At 47.2% G+C, this 25,158-nt stretch overlaps 1 protein-coding gene across 1 annotated transcript in view; it reads left to right on the forward strand.

The window, feature by feature from the left end:
- IMMP2L (inner mitochondrial membrane peptidase subunit 2) overlaps positions 1-25,158 on the forward strand; it is a 493,363-nt gene that overhangs the window by 349,195 nt on the left and 119,010 nt on the right. The gene's annotated exons all lie outside the window — the stretch shown is intronic.

Here is a 25,158-nt window from a genome sequence, read left to right on the forward strand (position 1 = left end):
TGTAGGCGTGGATGTGGCCAGGGCACAGGCAGAGCCTCAGGCACTCCTCTCCTGGGGGACTGGTCAAGTGAGGGTCCTTCAAGTCCAGCAGCTATCTTGTAAAATGCCAAAGCACCCTAATTTATTGAAAATCACTCCCTTGTATTAGCAAAAAACAATCCATCGAATCACTAGAAATTAAACCTTTTAAAGCTGTTCGTTTTAAATGTGCTATTGAAGATACGGAAATCAATGTTAGCCAATCACAGATACTTGGATCACATTATGTTCTGGCAGATGAAGCTTTACGTGAAGAAAAACAGAACCAAATCGAGCTTTTCCCAATATGACGGGAACGATGCTTGTTGAGGAGCCTCCCTGTCACGGTCGCTGCGGGGCTGTGAGGCCGGAAGCCTGGTGTCTGGGGGGCTGTGTGTGGAGGCCGTGACTGACGCAGGGCATCGGGCAGGGCAGGAGCTAGGAGTGTATGCTGTCCTAGAGGGAAGGACAGAATGCAAATGTGTGTCCCGGGCCTTGAAAAAGATGGATGCAGAGAACGTTCTAGACCACGGATGCCGATGGGAGCGGACAGTGATGGCTTGGAGGACCTGTGGCTGTTCGTGCACTGGCCTTGGCTGGCGGGGACTGGGCGGAGGTTGGCAGGAGTCCCTGAGGCCCTTCAGCCTGGTTTCATGTGAACCCTGCGTTTTTCCGAAGCATGCGGCATGGCGCTTCCTGTGGAGTATTTAAGGCCTGGCCAGTGCTGTCACTGAGTAAGGGCCGGAGCAGTGACGTGAAGCGCCCAGGGTCTGTCCCACAGTGTAGGTACACCAACTGAGAGGCTTTTGTGAACAAGCATCCATTTCCCTGTGCTGTCAATCAGAGAAATTATTAATATTGTCTGGGCATCCTTAGCTGCTTCTTGCTAAAGAAGGATAGTTATTTTTTACTAAATAATTACTGATGGGTAGGGAACCCATGCCTTTTTGCAAGTGTTCCTTTTATGTAGTCATAGGTGATTACTTACCACTCTACTGTTATAGCAGTGAATAAAAATGGAATTGCTAATAAAACTGTCCGTCTTAGCAGTAGGTATTTCTTACTAAACATCAGAGAGATAGTCACCCTGAGTTTATATGCAGAAATAAATGTTAATCTCAATTTTTTAAAAGTCCAAATTATTCCTATCATAAACGGAGCGATGTGGGAGGTTTCCAGAGGCACTGCCCCCATGCAGTGCGTACACTGTGACTCGGGAGATGCAGCCGGTGCTGGGATCCCCGGGCCATTGAGATGGAGCTGCTCCTTCCAATAATGGTGACGCCTGTGACTGCGTGTCTCCCCACCTCGCCGCCCCCCCGCCAAGCACCTTCTTTGGTTTCACTTTCTACCTTAGCCTACCTGTCTAATGAATGGGATTCCTCTTTAGATACATGAATCTTCCATATTCTTTCATTCATTCATGCACATCATTCACTTACTCGTCGGTGTGGTCGTCGAGGTCATGAGCACCGACTGTGAATCCAGACCGCCCTGAGGCGGATCCCAGCTTTGCCATGTGGAATGTTACTTTACCGAATTGCTTCACCCTCTCAGCCTAGTTTTCCTCACTTAGAAAATGCAAATGATCATAGCACATTCTCCACAGAGTTTTCTTGAGAGTTCCATGAAGTACTGGTTAATTTGGTTAGCATGGTGCCTAGCCTGTAAGTATGTTTCCAGTAAATATCAGATTTCATTGTTAGTCATTACCGTGACTTAATCATTATATATTGAGTGTTTACTGTGTACTAGACCACTGTGCTGGGTCCGGGATTATGAGCATGACAAGCTGCAGATAGTTCTTGTCTTTGGCGCTACAGTCAGGTGGAGAAACAGGACAGGTGACCAAGAATAGAACAGCACCGAAGCCCAGCCACGGTGAGTGTGCCAGCAGCCCCTGGGGCGCAGGTAGAGGAGCATCCTGTACCTGAGGGGGCGGGGCTGGGCGGAGAGAACTTCCTGACATTTGAGATGAGAAGAAAATCTACAGCCTCCCCTTAACCAGGACAGCGTGGCTCAGTGTGGACAATCACACAGTCCCGGAGCACCTGACCTGAAAAGGAGCGGGCCCCAGGGTGCCAGGGTGGGGGGGACTTCTAATGGATGTGTCAGAGTAGGAGAACAAGAGGATTGAAACATATTTACCGAATGGCAGTTTTTTCTTTGAATATTCCACAAAGAAAAAAACTAACACATACTTGAGCTATATCTGTAAGGATTTAGGTTTCCCAATGTGTAAGTTATGCAGGTATTGCTAACTGGTCCACTAGGCAGGTGTTTGAAAATATGGCAAGTCCAGAATTGCTTATTTAGTGCCAAAATAATAAGTAACAGTCCCAGGGAAACATACACAAAGGTACCATGGAGGTCTGGTGGCGATGATACTGAGACAAAACCATCTATAGGAAATGGAAAGCAAGAGCGTGAGAATGAATATTAACACAATGTCTCCGTTATGTAATATTCTCATTTAAGCTCACTATATCTGCGAGGGGGTGTTAGAACCGTCATGCCCTCTCTCGGCAGTCCATGGGCCTTAACAACTGGGGCGCTTCAGTCAGGAAACCCATTGGCTTAGCTTCATTAGGGAAAAAACTCTGTAGGGGGGCCCCAGCAGGGCTCTCTGGTCCACGCCTCCTTGCTTCTCTTTTAAAGGGGTCATTCTGCCCCACCGGTGTGGCTCAGTGGTTGAGCCTTGATCCATGAACCATGAACCAGGAGGTTACGCTTTGATTCCTGGTCAGGGCACATGCATGGGTTGCAGGTTCGATCCCCAGTAGGAGGCAGCAGATCGATGATTCTCTCTCATCACTGTTGTTTCTCTCTCTCTCTCCCTCTCCCTCTCCCTTTCTCTCTCTGAAATCAATAGAAACATTTTAAAAAAATAATTAAATGAAAGGCAGTATTGTTTGTAACTGCGATGCCTTTGGCTAAGCTCCTTTTCCGTCTTCTTGGCTGGCTTTGGGGCTAAGCTCTTCAGTTCTGCGTGAGCGCAGCCCTGACAGACCACGTGCGGAGCTCCTTGGGGTCCATTCCCAGCGGGAGCGTCACGCGTGGGGTGGGCTGGTGTAGTAGTATTTTTGGCTGCTGCCTTAATCACATGTCTGAGTCGCATAACTTTCTGAAGTTGTGAACTCAGTAAAAGTATGAGAAATGCTAACTTTCGGTGTTCCTTTGAACTAAATATTTATTTTTTTTCTCTGCTCACAGTCATGCACATCTGTCAAATATTTTGAAAAGACATAAGTATAATTATCGCAGTAGGAAGCTGAAACGGTTGTCTTAAAATACCGTTTTAACTAAACTCAAAAAACATGTTAGGAAGATTCAAGAGTCTTTCTAACCTGAATAATTACTAAATAATTAAGGAGCAGATAGCGCTTCTATTTCTGTGTGATTTTAGTTGACCTTGTTTAAACTTAAAATTGACCAGTTTCTCTTTTAAAATGTTTGGAGTGAGAATTTCTTGCAGGGAGCAGGTGTGTTTAAAGCATTGATTTAATTAGCTGTTGATGCTTTTAGAGTTTTATAAAAATTTTTGTATGGCTTTTTTAGATGGCTAAGGAACATGGCATGACGGAGTGTGCCCCTTGGAGCAAGATGAGAAGAGGTTTAGTCTCTGCTCTGGTCTTTATACGCTGTGTGATCTTGAGCACTCTGAGTATTTTTTTCTTTTCCAATTTCTCTATTTTCAGTGTTCTTTTAAAGACAAAATTAGGAAAAATAATATATGTACCAGCCCTTTGTAAACGTTAGCACACCATCAGCGTTTAGTGCAGTGCTAACTAATTTCCTGCGTGAAGTCATGGACATACGTAGGTGAGCACAGGGCCAGCCCAGCACTTAGCAGACTGCCCTGCCCACTTTAGAGCACCGATGGCTTTGGTTCTCGTTGGAACGATTGGGTTATACTGCTCAGTTAAGACATAGGTCGTATTTTATGAACCCTAAAGTTGGAAGGAAAACACTTTTTATTTAAAAACATGTTTAATCTTTATCATTGAGAGCATTACAGATGTCTCCCATTTCCCACATTGGCCCCCTGTGCCCAGTTCCCGCCCCTCCCCCGGCCTTCACTGTCGCCTGTGTCCGTGGGTTATGCATATATGTGTGGAAGCTCTTGGTTATTCTCTCTTAAAACCTGCCGTGCACGTGCTCCCACACAGGCTCCCGTGCCTTTGGGGTCCTGTCTGCTTCCTCCTGCACAGTTACCCCAAGTGAGATCTCCTCGCGGGGTTCTTTCTGATGTTGGTCCCTCCTGCGGTCTGCGGCAGCTGAGGACACACAGCGTGGCTTTGCAGGCCGTCCTGTCTCTGTCAGAAGTACTCGGGTCGAATGAAAGCAGCTGGTAAATGCATGCTCCCATCAAACTTTATTTAAAAATCACAGGTCAGCGTTCGTACTAGATTTTGCTCACGGCCTGTGGTTTGCCAACCCTTGGTCTATATTATCTACTCTTATTCTCTTATTCCCCTGGAGTCAGTTGGGACTACCAAACTCCCTTCTCGTCCTGGCCCGTAGTTTACAGGGGAGAGAGGACTTAGCTTCAGAGCCGAGGGCTCTCTGGCTATGTCCCGGCCGAAGCAGAGGCAGTGGGGAGGGCAATACTGAGCTGCTGCTCCAAGCGAGACCTTGGCTGAGCAGCTAGAAGCCACGTGGGTGCGTCTGGACAGTGAAGACCGTGGTCTTGAGCTGGATGGGAAGAGCTGTTCCACTCTGCAGCACATGCTCACTGGGGAGCCCCGCGAGGCCCATAAAGAGCAGAATAAATTTCATTGCCCGATGGTTTCTCTTAATACAAAAGGAACAGCCCTGCACTTGGGGAAACTCAGAACGCCACCACCCCACGCTACTTGAGCTCCGCTCATCACCCAGGCCTCAGAACTCCAGTTACCTTGTGGCTGAATTTTTTAGCTCCGCCTGCTTGTGTTGGACCAAACTGAGAGATCCTCCCTTCCCCCAACTGGTGGGCGGGGTATGACGTAACCTGCAGCCCAGAAATACCTGAGTGACTAACCATGTACCTTATATGGACTATACATTGAACCACCAATCAACCCCTGCCAAATCCAGGGGTCGGCAACCTGCTGCTCGGCAAACCTCGGCTCGCGAGCTGCATGCGGCTCTTCGGCCCCTTGAGTGTGGCTCTTCCACAAAATACAGACTTCTGCGCATGGGCCATGAAGTTTCAATCGCACTGTAGGTGCGCGCCCACATGTGGTATTTTGTGGAAGAGCCACACTCAAGGGGCCAAAGAGCTGCATGTGGCTTGCGAGCCGTGGTTTGTTGACCACGGCCCTGAGCCCTTGTTCCTATGTGGACCATACATTAAGCCACCAATCAGTGCGCGCCAAGTACACTAAGCCCCCATTCCTTCCCATCCCTCCCCTCAAATGACGTGCTCACCTCTGCACGGGTTGCTGTTCTCTTGCGAGACAGCCCAGCAGGCCTTTCCCCTAATAAAGCCTGTAGTCCTGGTTTTCAGCTCCTGACGGGTAGTACAGAGAAGAAGGAGCTAATATCCCATAGCGGATATATATTTTTCTAAAGTGATCTAGTTGCTCACTTCATTTTGTTATGGAAAGTATTCAAATGTAATCTAACCTATTCTGACAACAGATACCTATGTACATATTAGTATCTTAGGCACCTGCAGCAATTATTCCCATATTTAAAATGTTGGTTTTGACACTAAAGTCTGTGTTTGCAGTTTTGCAACATTGGAAAATGTTTGTTGACAACAGTATTCATTATAAATTGTTCATTAAAAAAAAAACTGTCATCCTAGTTTTTTCTTCCTGCACAATGAACCTGCATGAGCTTCTAAATGGTTTATGCTAGCAGAACTAATAAGATTTTGAGATTGATCATCTTTGTAGTTGTGATTCAAATGAGAATTTGAATGAAAATAATTAATATTTTTCATTAGTAAGGGCTGACAGTTGTTATTTTCTTTCAAAAGAGGAAACTGATGGAAGTCGTGTATTTGGGGTGTGGAGGTTGTGTTCTGTGTGATGGAAGTCGTGTATTTGGGGTGTGGAGGTTGTGTTCTGTGTGATGGAAGTCGTGTATTTGGGGTGTGGAGGTTGTGTTCTGTGTGATGGAGGCCGTGTATTTGGGGTGTGGAGGTTGTGTTTTGTGTGATGGAAGTTGTGTACTTGGGGTGTGGAGGTTGTGTTATGTGTGATGGAGGCTGTGTATTTGGGGTGTGGAGGTTGTGTTCTGTGTGATGGAAGTTGTGTGTGTGGGTTGTGTTCTGTGTGATGGAAGTTTTGAACTTGGGGTGTGATGAGTAGCAGTAGGTAATTAGCTTCAGGTTTCTGCAACTGGCCACCTGGGAACCAAGGAGATGTCTCTGCTTATTACACAAATAAATTCTGCTCCCTGAGCTGTGAGAGCGGACTGTGCTGTGCAGCCCGAGCAGGAGCAGTGGAGGTAAACACAGGCCCTCGCCACTGCCCCTCTGGGTGTGTGGGTATTTCCCGGGAACGTTTCTGGAGTCTGGATTTCAATTTTACATACATCAGAAAGGAAATGCCTGTTTAATCTTTCACTGTAACATGAAGAGGAGCAAGTGATACATTGTGGGATGGAGTTTCGTAGGAGAGAAAGCCAAGCTGAAAGATTTTCTATTTGAGATGAAAGTGTCATAAGCAGTACATTTTACAAAAGCCTGGAATTGGATAATGGAAGAGGAAATGAATGAATGGATTCGGATTTAGCATCTGTATGGGAAAGTAAGGTGACCGGTAATGGATTTCTGAGGCTGTCTTTGGGGGATTATGTAAATCAAACCTGATTGTAAATCTAACCCAACTATCACTGGAATCAGGAGAATGCTTTCTGCAGGTGGAAATGGAAATGACTCCTGACTTTATGATGTTTCTGAGCTCCGACCATCTCACAGGAGTTTCCAGAACCAATGCTTTCTTTCAAAATTAAAACTTGCAACATCCCTAGCAATAAAGTGGAGGAAGTCAAGGAAAATGTGATCATGAAACTTATAGGAAAGTTTCCAGCTGCTGTATGAACAGGCCACTGCGTGGAGCCGGGAGGAACTTGTACACAGCGTTACTCTGATGGCGCCTCGCCCTCAGGAGCACCGGGTCTCAACCACACCTCAGGCTGCCGCCTCAGGGAGCACCTTCCTTCAGCCCTGTTTCCTGTCCTGTGCTTGGCCAACTCCTACTCAGCGCTTCCGTCTCTAGGAATGTCCTGGGGGGAGGAATAGTGGGTTCCCTGCAGCACTGTGTGCGGCAGCCAAAGACCAGAACCCTCTAACGGTGCCTCAGTGTAGCTGAGGACACGTGGTGCATCCATAGACTCAAACACTCGGGAGCAACGCAGAGGAAAGGGGGAGATGTGTGTGCACACATGCGCACGCGCACACACTCACACACTCACTTGTATAGGAGTGTGTGTGCTCTCATATCACACACACTCACACACACACTCACACTCTTGTATAGGAGTATGTGTGCTCTCAGATCACACACACACACTCACACTCATATAGGAGTATGTGGCCTCTCAGATCACACACACTCACACACACTCGTATAGGAGCGTGCGTGCTATCAGATCCTGGCCACCCACCACTGTCCCACCCGTCATTTCTGGGACTTCTCTCCCACGCTCTGCCACCTGAGCTGGTGGAAGTGCTGAGTAAGGAGTAAGGGGGTGACCTGTGCCCTTAGAGAGGGAATGAGAGGGCTGGAGGGTCAGGGTGTGAGGGGATTTCCCACTATCTTCCCTTTAATATTGTAGGGTTTTACCCTCAGGAAAGAATATCTCACCTCCCCTTTGTTCCCTGGTTATGCCCCCTCCTCCTCCTCCCCTCCCCCTCTTTCTCCTCCTCCTCCTCCCTACCTTCTTCCTTCTCCTCTTCCTCCTCCTCTTTCCCCTACTCCTCCCCCTCCTCCTCCTCCTCTTCCTTTCTCTCTCTCTCTCACACACACAATATACACAGACGCGTATTATATGTATAGATATATACATACACATGCACACAAATGTGTGTGTGTGTGTAAACCAAAGATTCAAACCCCCTTTGGGCTCCTGCTGTCTGTGCTCACTCTCTCCTAGTAGTTACCTCTGGGGGGGCGGGCAGCTTTTCATGTTCACCTTCCCCTGCCCCCCCGGCTACACCCATGCATGCGCACAGCACTCACGTGGGCTAGAGGCACACTGTTCCAGGTTTTCAGACTCCGCCATGTTTTCCCAGATCTGCCCTGTGTCATCCTGAGCGTGGCAGGCGCTTCTTCACCCCCACCATTCACCCATTCAGCACCGCCGTGGCCTTCCCAGGAGGGATCATTGGGGCGTCTCCTCGGTATCCCCCGTGCTTTCGTGACCCCCCCAGGAGTCCAGCTGTGCCGGAGCCCCTGTGCAGGCCTCTCTGAGGTCCCTGGGCTCAAGGGCAGCTCTCCTTTCTGGAGCCCAGCCTCTAGCGCAGCCCCTCGTGGGACCGAGAGCATTGCTCAGCGTGGATCTGTCCAGGGTGATGACCGCAGAGAGCTCCGTGCGTATTTATAAACTTCGTTCCGAACACCACTCTGGGAGATGATTCTGTTTGTTCTGGAAATAGTTCAGCGCAGACCAGCTGTATCAACCTGACTCCTTATCTTGAAAAGCGCATGCTCTCCAGTGGGCTGAGCCGCAGTGTCTCGCGTCGCTGAAGGTTCGGGAAAGCCCGGGGTGAGGAACGCCAGCTTCAGCCTGGCTCCTTTGCTCTCGGCAGAAAAACGCTGCCGGGCTGTCCCTGCGCAGCAGCGGGATGAGAACAGCCTGTCGATTGCAGAACAGTTTGCAAGGGCCCTGCCTCAGTCACCAGGCTGACTCCTCTGATAACCAGCTGCCCCCACACCCCATGGAGCGTGCCCCCGACTCTGCCGTGGGTGCGGACGGGGTTCAGGAGCCTCTGCTCCATCACTTCCCCCTCGGGCCTCAGGCTGGCGGGGAGTTGTAGCCACAGGGAGCAGGAGAGCAAGCCTGGTGGGGCCACGGGTGGGTCTTACAGCTCTGATTTGGAAGGAGCACATATAATTTCCCCTCACCTGGCGTTGGCCAAGACAAGGCAGATGGTAAGACTGACAGCAGTGGGCATGTGCAGCCCTCCCTCGGGGACAGGAAGCACATATTTTCTACAAAAATACACTTTAGCACAGTCTCTCCTAGTGCCCCTCTGGAGAAAATGAGTTGATTTTGGCTCTTGCACCGATGTGCATATTCAGCACACGGTGGGGAGAGGGGCTAACTTAGTGACTCTCTTTCCAGAGATTGCTATTGGAAGGGCCTAAAAACACACAGGATACAGCCCTGCACAATGGTCAGGTCTGCTTGCTGGGGAGAAAGCTGTGGAGTCGGGATAGCACAAAATTAACTGCATTAGCTGACGCCTGAATGGGTTTTGTATTATTATTTTAAAAATCTTACGTGTAAAAGTGTACTATGGGAGGATTCATTACATCTGTTTGCCCTTTAGTTCTTGTCATTTCAGATATTTATGGTGTCTATCTCTCTATCTAACTTATGTACATAATAGAGGCCTGGTGCACAAATTTGAGCACTGGTGTGGTCTGTAGGCCGGGCTGGTGATCAGGGCCAAGCCGATCAGGGCCTGCCGGCTGTGGGGAGGGGTGGGAGAGGGACCGCAGACCAATCGGGGCCTGTTGGCTGGGGGAGAGGGATGGGGTGCGGGAGATTGGCTGCTGTCCCTGAGGAGGGAGCCAGCCCCCGGCCCCCTTGGGAAAGGGGCCATGTCTGGTGCCACCCACCCCAGTTCCCCATCCCAGCCCAGGGCCCGAAGGCCCCGGCAGGGTAGGGAGAGGAGGCAACGGTCACTGGGTGGGGTGTGGAAGGAACAGATGCTGATGCCGGCGCCCCGCCACTATGTAGTTCTCCGCCTCACCCCTCCTTCCCTTGCTGCTGTGCCACAACTGCGGTGGGTGGGCGGTTGGCTGTGGGAGCACGCTGACCACCAGGGGCAGCTCCTGTGTTGAGCGTCTGCCTCCTGGTGATCAGTGCGCGTCATAGTGACTGGTTGACCGGTCGTTCCGGTCATTCCAGTCGTTCGGTCCTAACAGTCCCTTAGGCTTTTACATATATAGATGTGCAATTATTTAATGAGTAGCTATTTCCATGGGTGATGATGAAGTGGGAGCATTGAACAGAATAGCTGGTGTCCCTGATCACTCACACCCCTTGGGAGCCGGGTGTGTGCAGTAGCTCCCGGAAGTACAGAACCGCTCAGTCCTGTGCTTCTGTCATGTTTTCTAGCCTCCCGCCTATTGATCTGATTTCCTGTTTCCTGTTTGTTCTTCCCTGTGGCTGTCATTTTATTCTCAGAGAAAAGAAATGTGCCCGAGCCCCCTGCGGGTCTTAGGCTCCCGGCTTGGGAATGGCTTTCTTGTCTGCCCGCGGGATACGAGCTGCGGATGCATGCCCTGGGCTGTCAGTGTTCCTCTGCTGGCAGATTACTTCTCATCCATCGCCTTTTACATATATATTCATTAGGATCAGATTCTAAGAAAGGATTACGTATTTCAAGGGAGGAAAGTCATGCTGGTGTTTCTAAAGTGTACACAGCTGTTGAACTTTAATTAAACAGGTTTGTAGGAGAGGGGACTGGAGACCAAGCTCATAAAACCAGACAGATATATGCTTTGCAAATGAAGAAGAAAGCTAATTAAGCCAAGCATCGCAGCTTAATATTAATTTTTAAAACACTTCCAGTGTATCTGTTGTAAATCTTGACACTGCTATTGTATGTTGGTTTTATTTTTGTTTTTTGCTTTTTTTTAGTTTTTTATGGGTTAATCTGCAAGCTAAGACCAGCATTTGAATGCAAAGGATTCCTAGTCATTTAGAAAATTGTAAGATCTTGCCACGTTATGTTCATATGTATTGCGAGAAAGTTAACTCTTGAAGGAAATGTAAGTCAGGGATGAAGATCACTGGTGAATTTATACTGTGGAAATAGAATGTGTTATATAAGCCACAAACATAATCTCAAGCCACCCACTGTGTTTCTTTAATAAAGTATTTGATTACCAGACGATTGTGTACACAAAGCCAGACTGAGAAACACACTTCACGTTCAGCTGTGTTTTTGAGTTTGTTCTTAAGTCTTTTAACCAAGTTAGGGTTTTTAAAAAATGATTAAAGGATAGCTATGCCGTTTTAACAAAATGCACTCATCATTATGTTCTCACAATCCTGTGAAGCAGGAGGAATAAAACCCCAACAAATTAGACTTTGTTGCCACACTGCTGGACCCTAGGAAGCTTGCCGATGCGCCCAGTTATTGAATGTGTCCTTGATTTTCCTTTGTTCCGTTGTGCACGGGCTCTGCGAGGGAAAGGTTTAAAGATTTGGATCTCACCTTCTCAGTAGGGAAGACCTGGAGGGAGAGCTTTAAAAGCAGAAAGGTGTTTAAATTAAACCTGCTGAGCACGGATGCTGTCAATAGAATCAGATTGTGACTTAGTGAAATGATTCACAAGGTTCAACCTCTGGTTCCTCATTCAGGAATCAGAATCCCGCTCCCTTCTCCAAATAGAGCTGTAACCCATGCATTAAGCACCGACTCCCTGCTCTAATGCACTAATGTCACGGTAAGAAGTTCGCCCTTTACTCAGCCATAACTGGAAACATCTCTTTTGCTTGTGTCAACCAAAAGGGTCACAGCGCTGTTCGTTCAGGAGACCAGCAAAGAACAAGGAGCTGTGTGAGACCGCCCGTAGTTCCCACAGACAGTCACAGTAGCTGCAAATGAGTGGGGACTCAGAGCAGATTATGCTGAACAACGAAGACCGTGCAGCCACGTTGTCTCACGAGGTTCGGCTGAAAGGAGACTGTGCAGCCAGGGTATGTCACCCCCAGAGTCTCCCTGAGAAGGGCTGTTTCTCCCAGGGGGACGCTGGGGAGAGTGAAATGCTTCCTTCTGCTGGACCTTTGGAGAAACGCCCAGAGCTCTCCTCTGAGAGATGCATCCACCGAAAAGGGGCCTTTGCTTAGGTCCCGATTTCCACGTGAAAGACAGTAGGTCACTGGCCGTGCAGAACGCGAGTCTCCACGGTGTCACTGGCTGTGCAGAACGCGATAGATGGAGACCGTGATGACTGGTCCCCTGAGCACTCTGTCAGGCCGCCGTCCTTCCTGCAGCCGCTGTCAGCAGGCGAGGTGCTCACGTGAAGACACCACTCACGCGCATATTCTCCATCAAGACTTTCTAAGTGACTTGATGTTTATCTCCGGAGTTAAGTGGTTTGCTGAATACCATGCCGTGGTTTTTCTTTCTCCTGAACCTGAGGCATTTCCTGGGAGTCAGGTGGGTCAGTCCAGATGCTGGGCTCCCACAGGAAGCCTGCTGAAGGGGCCGGCACTTCTAAAGAGGCTTGTTGTCTTTGCTTCATTGTGAACGTAGTGTAGGGTGAGCTGCACACGTATAACTTCAGAGATCAAGTTGGGTTCACGGATGTCACACATGGAGAAACTGAGACCCGGGGAGCTGGGGGACTGACTATGCAGCTAGCTCACGAGCTCAACCTCTGCCCCCGGTGCACCCTTGCTCACACTGCATCAAAGGACACTCAGTGGAAACCTATCCCGTTGTCCTTCGTTCCATTGGGTGGATGAGTGGTTGGACGAGGTCTCTAAAGACCTTCCTTACTTCCGAGAGTCTGTAGCTTTGTGATCTCTAAGAAACAGCCACCAACCAAGTATATATGACATGCTGTTTCTCTTTGTCCGTGTTATTACATAAACATTTGTTAGTTTCTAATGTTGTGAATGGTTCCCCCACTGCGATGTTTCTGAAATGAGAGCTCCCTTAAAGACAGGCTTGGGGCCCGTGAGTGATGGACTTACAGTTTGGACCCCTGTAGGGACCGCCTGCGTCCATGAGGTCAGCGTCGCGTTGGCCCCTCAGAATGCAGCGGGGCGTGCTCCTCTGCTGTGTGTCTGCGGGAGTGTGCCACCGCCTTCCCTGTGTGAGATCCCTGTGGCTGCCTTTGGGCGTTGGGAGTCCTGTTGTTGCCGGAATGAGTTTGGGGAGATGCCCACATTTTATTTCAATTGAACCACCGTGTTGTACCCTAATGCCTGCTTGCATGGCTGCACATAATAGGGATGCTTTTCTAGGGGAAGCTATCGTTGTCTTCCCTCCAAAGGGGACGGAGTAGAAGTCGTGTACCTTTTTCCGGCTGAAGGTCCAAGAAGAGGTTTGCTCACTGCTTCATAGTGTTGGCAACATTGCTTCCCAGGTGGCCCGGGAAACCATGGGGTCCCACAGCATGAGGAGTCTTGGTGCGTTACTTTTTGACCCTCACACACTAGCTTTATGATTTGGAGACCACATGCCTTCTTCCTGCAATTCTGCATGAGATCAGGAATGTTTAAACCTGACCAAACACACAAGCTTTTAAGACACTGTAAAAAGCACAGAATCCTGGAAATTACCTCAACTCAACTGAAATGGGAACACTAGGAATGGAGCCCGTAACTGTACAATTTTTAAAAGCTTACCTGGGACACTTTAAAGAAACAAAAAAGGCTGTGTCCCAAGCAAGACTGATTGAATATGCATGGACGGAGGTGTCCACTGCCTATCCCGCACACCCAAGGTCCCCAGGTGGCTCTTATCTGCGGACCAGGTTGAAAACACTGCTTTAGATTTTATTCTGTCTCTAGGATTCAACAGTTTTTTGCTTTAAGCTTTGCTCTTCAGGAGCAAATAAAAGAACCCCTGCCTGTCGTTGGTATGTTCGTGAGTGAAGTGGTCTGGTGACCTCTGTGTGAGTTCCCGCATCGCTGGACTGGAAGCCCGGCTATAGTGGTGTGGGGAGACTTTCTCATAGATTCCAGGAAACTGCTCTGCATAGAAAATGATCTAAAGTGCAGATCTCCATCCATTCTGTCTCACTCTGGGCTATCTCATCTTCTGGGAGAGCTGCATATTACATTTGAGGATATTCTTCTCCTTGGGTGGCCATTGGAAAAAAAATCAATTTTCTTTTTAATCAAAACTCCATCGATGCTTACCTTGTTGAAATGTGCAAGCCAGAATTGGCATACATATATGAATTAGTTGTGGAGGGACTGTTTGCATTTCTTGTTGTTTCGTTTAAAGGAAAGTGTTTATGGGAAGGCTACTTTTAGAAAAGATACGTGTTATTATTTCCAAGTCAGCCTGTCTCAGAAAACGCCGTCACAGAGCTCTTATCCACTATCCTTTAACTGTATTGCTTTTATTATGAAATGTCTCCCCACCCAACTACACTGAATTCCTTAGCCAGGAAGTGTTTGGGGGCCATTGTTTCATGCCCTTCCCTCTCAGCCGGCACCGCGCACAGTGCTGACCACGGTTGGTAGGTTGGTGTGCCGTGAATGTTGAATTGGGCCTTGAAAACTGGGACTGTATTTAAGGAGAGGAAATCCCGTTGGATGGTTTTGCCTCTGCCTAGAAGAGGATGGCACGGGAGCTGGGAGATGAGAAGGTAGGAAGGCTGCATGGATATGCACAAGGGGAGGAGGCAAACAGGAAGTGAGGTCTGGGAGGGAGGGCATGAGGGGCAGAAAGGGAGAGGGGAAGGGCCAGGGGTACCAAGGGGATAAAGAGGGTGGCTCAGATGACAGGCTGCCATTCCATATGACTCCCAAATTGTTCAATAAGCCTTTTTAAATTCAAATGTTTGGTGTATGTGGATTTCTTGTGTCGATGTAAGAAACCTCCAAACCTGTAGAGAAATTGGTATTAGAATTTGTTTGAGACAAAATGATGATGTTGCCAGGAAGCAAGATCTCAAATGGGCTGGAGAATGACAGTTTTGCAGTTTCTCTTTCGCATTTCTTTTCTGAAATTGAGGGAACATTACATGAAGTTGGTGAAAAGCAAGCTCCCTCCCTCTCTCTCTCTCTCTCTCTCTCTCTCTCTCTCTCTCTTTCTTTCTTTCTTTCTTTCTTTCTTTCATTCATTTGAATCTAAGGAGGGAACTAAGGGAGATTGAATGGAAGTGGGAAAAAGCAAGGTGGGGATTGGATTACAGGATAAATAACAAGATTATGTGCTCTCCTGAGGGTGGCTGCACTTCCAAGGGGCCTGAAAAGGTGTGTTAACCTAGCTGCATAGAAACAGTGGCTGTGCAGTTGAGCCATATGATATTTTCATCTTGGAAGTCAAAAAGTGGTTAGACATGAGCAAATGCATGCCATCTGGGTTATGTCAACTGGAGTCCTCTAGTTTGTGACTCTCTTTGCCCACACACTGCAGACGAGGTGACCAGGCGCGCAGGGCACACTCCTCTTGGTAACATTCACAGCCTGGACCTTCATCACACATGCTAGTCCTTGCTGTCCCTTGCTGTTTGTGCGTGTTTACATGGTTACTTAGGAACAGAAATCTGAAGAGGGAGAATGTGTACTTTCTCCTTATTGAGAAAGAGCCTCTGGGGCCAGTGCTAACCTTATCAATAGTCCAGTTCCAAGGGCCTTGCCTGTGGAGTGAGATGAGAAGAAAGGCTGGAAACCTCTCTTGAACCAACATCATACCATCGGGGCTTTTAGCATCAAAGATGAAAATTGTGGAGTGAGACAGCAGACTTTTACAAAATCTTCCAAGTCCTGTGCTAAAAGAGCACATACTTTTTATAAAATCATCTCAAGCCTGGCCGGTGTGGCTCAGTGGTTGAGTGTCAACCTATAAACCAGGAGGTCACGACTCCATTCCTGGTCAGGGCACATGCCAGGGTTGTGGGTTCCATCCCCAGTAGGGGGTGTGCAGGAGGCAGCCAGTCAATGATTCCCTCTCATCATTGATGTTTCTATCTCTCTACCTCTCTCTTCCTCTCTGAAATTAATAAAAACACATTTTTTAAAAAAGCACTATGTAACTTCTCTCTTCACAGGAAGGCTTAATGCAACCAATTCTCTCCTGTGTATTCAAATAAATGCACTTGGGAGCAGAGGGGAGTAGGTAGGAGTGCCTTTAGAGCAGGTGGGAATTACTAAGTCACTTCATGGCTGTACCCACACCTTCCCTTGGGTTGTCTGCGGGGGGCACTTCTAGGTATTTTATCTCTGTTCCACCTGGTTGGGCCAGAGAACCAGTTGTTTGATCAACGTCTCACTACCCTCCTCCAGCCTATGGGCGTCTGACTGCTCAGCTTCTTTCAGGTTCCCAGCAGGTGTGTCTCCATCAGGGCCTTCCTCCACGCCCAGTTCTCTGTGCGGCCCAGGATGAGAATGAAGGAGCAGCCCTTCCGAGTGTGTGGACTCCTTCACTGTACGTGATAAAGTTAATATAGCTGTCGCTTCCACACCTCCTTATTTGTGATTATGTTCCAAGTAAGCACAGCAACAGCAATCTCAGAAACCCTGTGGCAACACTGAAGAGAGCGCGTCCCTGATGTAATATTCTGAAATAATGTTTCACAGGTTATTACCGAGGGTGTGGGTAGTAATACATCATGCTAGAAAATTCTATTGCGTTCTCCAGGAAGGCAACGTGAATTTCTTTACACTGTTCTTTCAATTATCTCTTTTGTCCTCACATTCTAATCCTGAGGTTAGAGTCCCAAGGGGAGGACACAGTCTTAAAAGTGTGGGTTTAAGGAAAATGTAGGTGACCTATCCTCTCTTTTTTGCTAAGGCAAACATATCAAATGTTTTTTCAAATATCTTTTGAGACTGTGAAGACTATTCAGTCAACACACTCAGAAAGTAAATTCCTAAGCAGCGTTTTCAGAAAGGGCTTAATTTAAGCACAAGACTTTTCATGCCATGCATTCATTTATTCATTCATTCTGGAATAGTTACTGAGCTTTACTATGTAACTGGTGTTGTTCTAGGCAATTTGGATAAACTGGTAAGAGTTCCTACTCTCATGAGTCTGTATGCGACTGTGGTGTAAGGAGGTGAGGGTCAGAAATCAGACATAAAGACAGATGGCACACAAGTAAGTAAGTGACATTGCGAGGTGCCAGGAAGAAAATAGAAGAGCGTGTGGGGTATTTCTCATCTGGGCTCAGTAGAGGAGTGTGTTAGGGCCTCAGCAGCCAGGGAGGGTGGCCCAGACCTGATCAATAGCAAGGAGTAGACCTGTGACGATACAGGGACGGTGAATTCCAGGTGGAGGCAAGGGCAAGACCTGAAGGGGCTCATGAGCTTTGAATGCACAAGGAAGCGACAGAGGGGTCCACTGTAGAATATAAAGTGGAAGTAGTGAAAGACGGGGCCAGAGGAGGAGGAAGGGCTGGAGCACGTCAGCTCTGTGGGCCATGGCAGAGCTCTGGTTGTATTTTGAGTGACATAGGAAGCCACTAGAATGATTGAAGCGAGAGAGTGACGAGATCTTATTGATGTGCTTACATGATCACGAGTCTGGTGACCATTTACCAGGAGGGGACGAGAGGCAAAGCAGGAAGCTACGTAGTGGGGGAGGGGCATCACAATGCAGACAAGGGATGATGGTGACTTCCACCAGCGTGAGAGAGTCAAGAAGGAATGACACCGTAGGAGATGGGGTCTGCATGTTTAGAAGACCCAGTCAGAAGACGTGCTGACAATTAGATATGAAGGCTGAGGCAAGAGAGGACTCGAAAGTGGGTCCTTTGTGTTCTGTCTGAACAGCCATGTCCATGGCAGGTGCGTTTACTGAGAAGGGTGACGCCGTGGAGGGGCAAGCAAGGTGGGTGGGAAGAAGGATCAACGGGGGTGAGTCCTGAATACTGGAACACCGAACTCAGTCCGGAAGGGCTGCTTGTGCACTGCCAGTGACATCCTTGTGTTTTTCCTATGGTTCAGGCCAGGGAAATCCCTAATGCCTTTTTGTCCCCATGGAAACAGCTGGAACATTCCTGTAAAACAGAGAATGAACTAATGTGTATGCACCTGTGACCCTGGGCTCCCAGCCTAGTCCTGATGCTCTGCTTGCATCAACCACTTGGGGATCTGAACTCTCCCTGAGCATAGCACCCACCTCGCAACCCCCACCCAGCCCTTCCCTGGCCTGTTATTTCTCACTCCTGTTATTTCTCTTCCTCCCCAGAACAATTTCATTTTACATGCATTCGATTTTAGATTTTAACTACCATTTAAGGCCCTAAGGGGGTATTTTCAGATCACACAATTTATAATTGATTCAACCATTATATATTGATCATTTTTATGAATCGCATTGTGCTTGGCACTAAAGAAGAAATTTTAACTTGTGTAAGCATAGCTGTTGCTCTTCATGAAGATAGAATAGAATTGAAGATAGAAAACACAGTCATATGAAATAACTAAATAAAAATATTAGATAACTAAGCTTTGTGGAAACCATGGGGCTAAATTTATCATCCAGCTTGATATGATTACATACTTATTTCATTATGGTTATGGTGATGTGATAGTAATTCTGATCTTCTCTTATGAATTCAGACTTTACTAGTAATTGAAATTATTAGTGTGGTGATTAAGTGCATTGGGTTTTATATCATAGTTTAAGCCCTTACTGTGCCACTGGCTGTGACCATGGGCAAATTTCTTATTTTCCAAACTTCACTGGCCTCCTCTGTAAAATAGGAATAATAATATAACCTATTGATATGGTTTTGGGGACAAATATATGAAGAAAATTTGACACTTGGTAAGAATTTGCTTTCCTCCCCCTACCCCTCCAAAAAAATCCTTCCTATTATCATTGCCATTTACTGGCAGGAGTATAGCATATAACGAGCGTGTCTGGGTACACATCATTCCTTGGAGCAGCTCAAGTTGGGGGGTAAGGTAGTAACAAAAGGTCTACTGCTACCCAAGACCTGCAAGGGAAGAAGGGTGATCTTGGTGGGAAAAGGTGAAAGAATCGGGATTCAGTGAAGGTGGTGATGGAGCTGGTGAGCATCCTTCCAAAGAGCTGCACAGAGGAAAGGAGGTGAAGGTTTCAGCACAATAATGAAGCTGGTCGAAGCACTTCAAAGCTATGGATTGACTAACAGGGTTTCTGGTTTACACTCTGGAGACTTACGTATGAAGAAATGATTAAGAGCAGTGTACTCATTAGCTGCAGAACAAATTACTTCTCCTGAGCTAAGACTGAGTCTACCACCAAGACACTGACACCTTTTCTCTTGGCAGACTAGTATTTAATAGCATTTATCTTCCTCATCTGCCACCTCCCCTTCTGGCCATTGCCTTATTATTGGGAACTAGAAGAAATTCGCCATCCAATCGTTGTATGACATTTCTATCTCTAAGTGGCACCTTCCCTGTCACTTCTTTGTTTATTTCAGAGAGGAAGGAAGAGGGAGAGAGAGATAGAAACATCAATGATGGGAGAGAATCATTCATCAGCTGCCTCCTGCATGCCTCCTACTGGGGATGGAGCCTGCAACCCAACACTCTATCCACTGAGCAAAACAGGCTAGGGCAGTGATGGCAAACCTTTTGAGCTCAGCATGTCAGAATTTTGAAAAACCCTAACTTCACTCTGGTGCCATGTCACATATAGAAATTTTTTGATATTTGCAACCATAGTAAAACAAAGATTTATAGTTTTGATATTTATTTTATATATTTAAATGCCATTTAACAAAGAAAAATCAACCAAAAAAAATGAGTGTGCGTGTCAGAGGTTCACCATCACTGGGCTAGGGCACCTGTCACTTCTTGATGGTTGAGGAATCAGAAAGTAAGTGACTCATTCCTCACTTGTTAATGCAAAACCTTTCTGTTATTTAATCATTTTGAGACAGTCATGGGTAGTTATTTAGCTCCACACATTCTTACAAGTCATGCGCCTGCCTAGGCAGAGGATGCAGAGTAGCTGGTTGAATTATGCAGAGTTAGGTTCAAAAAGTCAATCTGGATTTACAGGTGTTGCGTGAGCAATTCAGCTCAGGCTCAGTGAAGCATATTTTCTGCAAATAATACTGTGCACTTGTAGGAAACAGCCTCCACAGAAGGAGACATCATGCTATATGATTAATGCTCAAGTGCTCTATAAACAGGGAAGCGTTACTGATTGAGAATGGAGCATTACCTATAGATAATATCATGTGACCACAGGTGGACCCATCCAAGGATAAGGAGGAGTTCCTGCAGATGCCATGATTAAAAGGGACCTTATTTTTGCGAATAATGGGGATCACCAAGTGCTAGCCTGTAAATATCTTAGTGTTAATCCTATACATGCCTCATAGGTTTCCATGTTTTGTTAATTTTGATGATGAGAGCAATCTCAGTAGACTTTAAATCCTGTGAGCATGAAATGCCAACCATTGCAGAGAGCCACAGAAGCATAAGATAAAATATGGAAGAGTTTCCAAGATTGTGTGCTTTTTTCCTATTGACTCCCAGCATCCTAGATAATAGAAGGCTAATATGCAAATCAAACGAACAATGGAATGACCAGTCGTTATGATGCACACTGACCACCAGGGGACAGGTGCTCAACACAGGAGCTGCCCCCTGGTGGTCAGTGCGCTCCCACACGGGGAGCGCTGCTCAGCCAGAAACTGGCCTCACGACTGGCGAGTGCAGCAGCGGTGGCTGGAACCTCTCCCGCCTCTGTGGCAGCGCTAAGGGATGTCTGACTGCTGGCTTAGGCCCGTTCCCAGTGGGGAGCAGGCCTGAGCCGGCAGTAGGACATCCCCCGAGGGATCTCAGACTGCCAGAGGGTGCAGGCTGGGCTGAGGGACCCCCACCCCTCCAGTGCATGAATATCATGCACCGGGTCTTTAGTGAGAGAATAAAGGAGGAAAGTATTGTAGGAGATGGCGTCTGCATGTGTAGAAGACTTGCTGAGAAATCCACAAAACCTGGAAGCCTGTGAGGCATGAACCACTGCACTAAGTCATGGGACTCCGCAGATGGGATGGTAGAGACACTGAAGCATCATTTTTGTTTCTCTTTTTTCTGACTTGCCATTGATGGGCAGCGTAACTGCTTCTGCCCCATGTGAGGGGATCTGCTGCCATTTCTTTTACAATCAACGTCATAGCGACAGAGCTGGGCTGGCGAGCTCAACCAGACATCCACACGTACAAACTGTAGTATGAAAGGGGGTGGAACTGCCAGCAGGTGGCAGGAGGGCAGGAGTCTGTGGCTGGATCCCTATATGCTGGGGCCCAACTCAGGCACAGGTGTGGGAGCGGGACCCATCAGCGGGGCCAAGGGCACAGTTACCAGGTCTAATGGCCCACAGTGCACTGGGGTAGGGACAAGTAAGGGAAACAGAGGTGTATTCAAGGAAAGGGAGAGTCCAAGAACTTGCAGACATTTTAAAATGACCACAGTCACTTCAAAGATTTACGCTGTCCCCTGGACAGGTTTTCCTGGGGACAACAAGTGAATACAATTTGTTCATGGGCCTCATAAAAGGACACTGTGTGATAGATAAGATGGTGGCCCAGCCAACATATGTACACAAAGCGCAATGATACAATTCGTAGGGATGTTTCCTACAGCATTTCTGCGTGCTAGCACCAAAGTATATTTCAGGGCCCTAGCCAGTTTGGCTCAGTGGATAGAGCGTCAGCCTGTGGACTGAAGGGTCCAGGGTTCGATTTCAGGTAAGGGCATGCACGGGCTTGTTGCAGGCTCCTGGCCCTGGTCGGGATGCATACAGGAGGCAACCAATCGGTGTATCTCTCACAGCCATGTCTCCCTCTGTCTCTCCCTCTCCCTCCACTCTCTCTAAAAAATTAATGGAAAATGTCCTCAGATGAGGATTAATAAAAAACAGAGTATTTCAGGGGGAAAATAAAACAAAAATTTCTACAACTTGCTAACGCATTATTCCAAATATACAAGCCTCTTATGGATTAAAGAGAATCTGGGAAAAAGCTTAAAGACTATAGAAAAATTAATGGACTATGTACACCCTTCAGCCAACCCTCCATGAGTATTCTATTTCATGATAAAATATTTGTAAAAGACTTGAGCATCAAAGAGATCAGGTTCTATTCCTTGACAAGAACCAGGAATAAAACTAATGTTTGTTGGTTTGGGACAGGTCTTTAGGTTTTTAAACTAGTTTTGTGTTTAGTTCTTTTTAAAATATATATATATGTTTTATTGATTTCAGAGAAGATGAGAGAGGAAGAGGGAGATAGAAATATCAATGGTGAGGGAGAATCATTGATCAGCTGCTGCCTGCCCACCCCACTCTGGGGATCCAGTCTGCAACCCAGGCCTGTGCCCTAACCTGGAATCGAACCATGACCTCCTGTTCATAGGTAGACGCTCAACCACTGAGGCAGGCCAGGGCTCGGTGTTTAGTTCTTAGACAAAATAAATAGTGTTTCTCCCCATGTAGTCACCAACTTCAGGCAAAACTAAACACAGGACATTGTTTATAGAGAGAGGATGAATACCTATGAGCTTAAAACTGGTTGTTTGTGAGTTTCAGTGAGAGAGCCTGTTAGTGAGTGTCCATTTGCTACTGTTGGGCCCTCATCCTTGCACCTAAAATAATGAGAGCAATTGATTTTCACCATCAATATTTCCTTCTCTTAATTCTAAGTCTAAATGCAATCTTGCTTGGTTGGCATGGTGTTTAAATCTTATGCGACTTAAGAAAGGAAAAGGAGTGTGAATGGCATGAGTAAGGTCAAGTGTGGGAGTTAAGGAACCTCATTCTTACGCTGCCTGTTCTTAAATCACGGTTCCCTAGGAGGGTAGTAATATACCTTTGTTGATTACGTCATCCTGGCTTTGCCTTCTTTGTATTGTCTTCATTAACATTTCTCTCTCATGGACCGGGAACAGGCGCACTCAGTCACTCACACACTTAGCGATTCGTGTGCAGCACGGCGCTCTGTTCTCTCTGCGGTTAAGTGATAGAGGACAGAGGCTGGGAGGTGAATGAGTACAAGATAATTGCATGGCATTCTTAATAGGAAGCCAGGTTTGCCAGCTTTTTAGTGTTCTTCCGCTTAAGAAGCCACACTTAATGATTGTTGCATTGTTGTTCCTGCCGCTACCTAAAAAACAAAACAGGCAATTCCAACGAGCTGCGGAATGCCTGTCAAGGATTGCTCTGCCTCAGACAGGATGTCAGAGACCTACATGGAAATGGAGCGCAGCAGCTACTCACACGTGCGTGGCTGGGGAGGCCGGAAGAGGGGACCCTTGCGGGGGTTTGTTTTCATTTTCAGAGACAGATCCCCAGATACTCTGTGCCTAGAGAGAGGGACGTCATTGTGAGAAGTCATGCCCTTGAAGTTAGTTAGCTCATTAACACACTGTTTGCAGGTAGTTTTTATCGCGCTTACAATAACTTTAGTTTACGTATTTATACGTTACCCGCATTCTACCACTAGTCTATAAAAAAACGTATGAATACGTGTCCCGCGCTCTACTACACTGGTAGAACGTATAAATACGTTTCCCGCATACAGTGTGTTAAGACCAATTACCCAAAAGCATGTACAACTCTCCATTTCCAGTTCGCTCAGCCTACTGCAATAGCACGGCGTACCGTTTGAGGGCCCTGCAGAGAGAATCGAAGCTGGTCTCCGTTGCCTTCCCTTTTTAGCCCTTTTCCCCTACACCTTGTGCCATGGTTTGAATGTTTACCCAGCACCCCAAGCTTTCAAAGACCACCTCTCCCTGGCCACCTCCTGTCTTCTCTTCCTCCATTACCATGTGTAGCCATGGACGGTTAGATGTCCATACAATTTTCCAGTTGTCCCTTTTGTTCTGATTCTCTCACAGAAAATACATGTAACCTTTCCTTGACCGATGTGTCAGAAAGGGCAGAGTAGGGTCAGAGCATGAACAACATTTCTCCAAAGTCGTTAGTCAGTTGCACAGCAGCTCTGCGTGGAGTAATCATTGTAAGACATGGATGTGGTCAAAAGTGAAACACTCAGCAATGAGCCGTGAATTTTCTCCAACTGGAGAGTCCCGTTCTTGAAGTGCCATTGACTTACATTATCGGATTTTCCGCTACTTAGAGTAAGACTAGCCAGTCTGGTCTCCCAGTGACAGAAACTTCTGCTCAGTCCAGTGCCTGCAGCCCAGAGGACCACGTCGGGTCGCGGTGCGTCTGTGCAGGCCTCCTCTGTCACCGGCCACCCACCACCTGGAGGTTTTTCCCTGGGGGTGACTATTGAGTGTAACACATTAGGGGAGACATGAAAGTAAGTAAATCCTAGTCCTGTTCACACTATTGCACCTGCCTGCAGAGCTACCAACATTCTCACCGGAAGCCTCTCCTCCATTCTGCAGAAGTGGATGGAAGACAGACAGGGGAGGGAAAGCAGCAGTCCACGTCCTCCTCGGCCAACACCTGGCTTCGTGCTGGTAAATGATAAAGGCTGGCCGTTCACATGGTTCTGCCGAGTTCTAGCTGGAAGAGGGAAGGTTAAGAGTCCTGTGAGCTGTTACTGTGTCACTCATTAGGCTCAATTAGGTCGCCGTGGCACTGAGGGACACGGCGGGATGAATGCTACCTTAAAGCCATTGAGGAGGGTGGCTCCTGATTTCCCTGAACAGCCATGGAGGACGCGCTGGGCAGGAGTGAATCTGGGCTTCGGCTGTCAATCAGTAGAAACAAGGCTACACTGGGAAGTAATCCGTGGTCCACTGGGACAGCGCTCTCATTAACCAAGGCTCTGGGAAATCAGTTTCAGGCGATCTCGAAGGGATGCTTAAATACATGCCCTCAAGTCACAATGATGGGGAGTCATGTTCTAATTATAAAATGAGATCTTGGAGTCGCAGCTTAGCTAAATTAGCAATGTATTGACAACACATTTCAGTTATTAACCAATCGTGAGCTGTGACCTAATATTTGTGGGAAAAGTTTATCTGATAGACTTTGCTTCCTGAAGAAGTCATGCTTAAATAGAGTAGACTTAGTGAAGTATTTTCAGAAGTCCGATTATTAAAAGGGTAAAATGTCCCTTACAAGTAAAATCATAGGAAAGTTTGTTTTCAGGTAAAATCCATGATATCTAAGAGTTCACTTTTTGTGAGTCCACTTTCCCGTTTCCTTTTCTCATAAAAGTTTACCTCTGCTTGTTTCTTTTTTGTGGGATTCTGATGACACCTGATGAACGCATTTTGTTTTCATCTAGAAAGGTAATTTACCGGGTGAGCAACCCTGTCAAATGCTTGATTTCAATTAATTCTCAAAACAGTGCTTTTCAG

This window comes from Myotis davidii, unplaced genomic scaffold (genome assembly GCF_000327345.1).
Source record: "Myotis davidii unplaced genomic scaffold, ASM32734v1 scaffold573, whole genome shotgun sequence".
In the NCBI taxonomy this organism is placed as follows: domain Eukaryota; kingdom Metazoa; phylum Chordata; class Mammalia; order Chiroptera; family Vespertilionidae; genus Myotis; species Myotis davidii.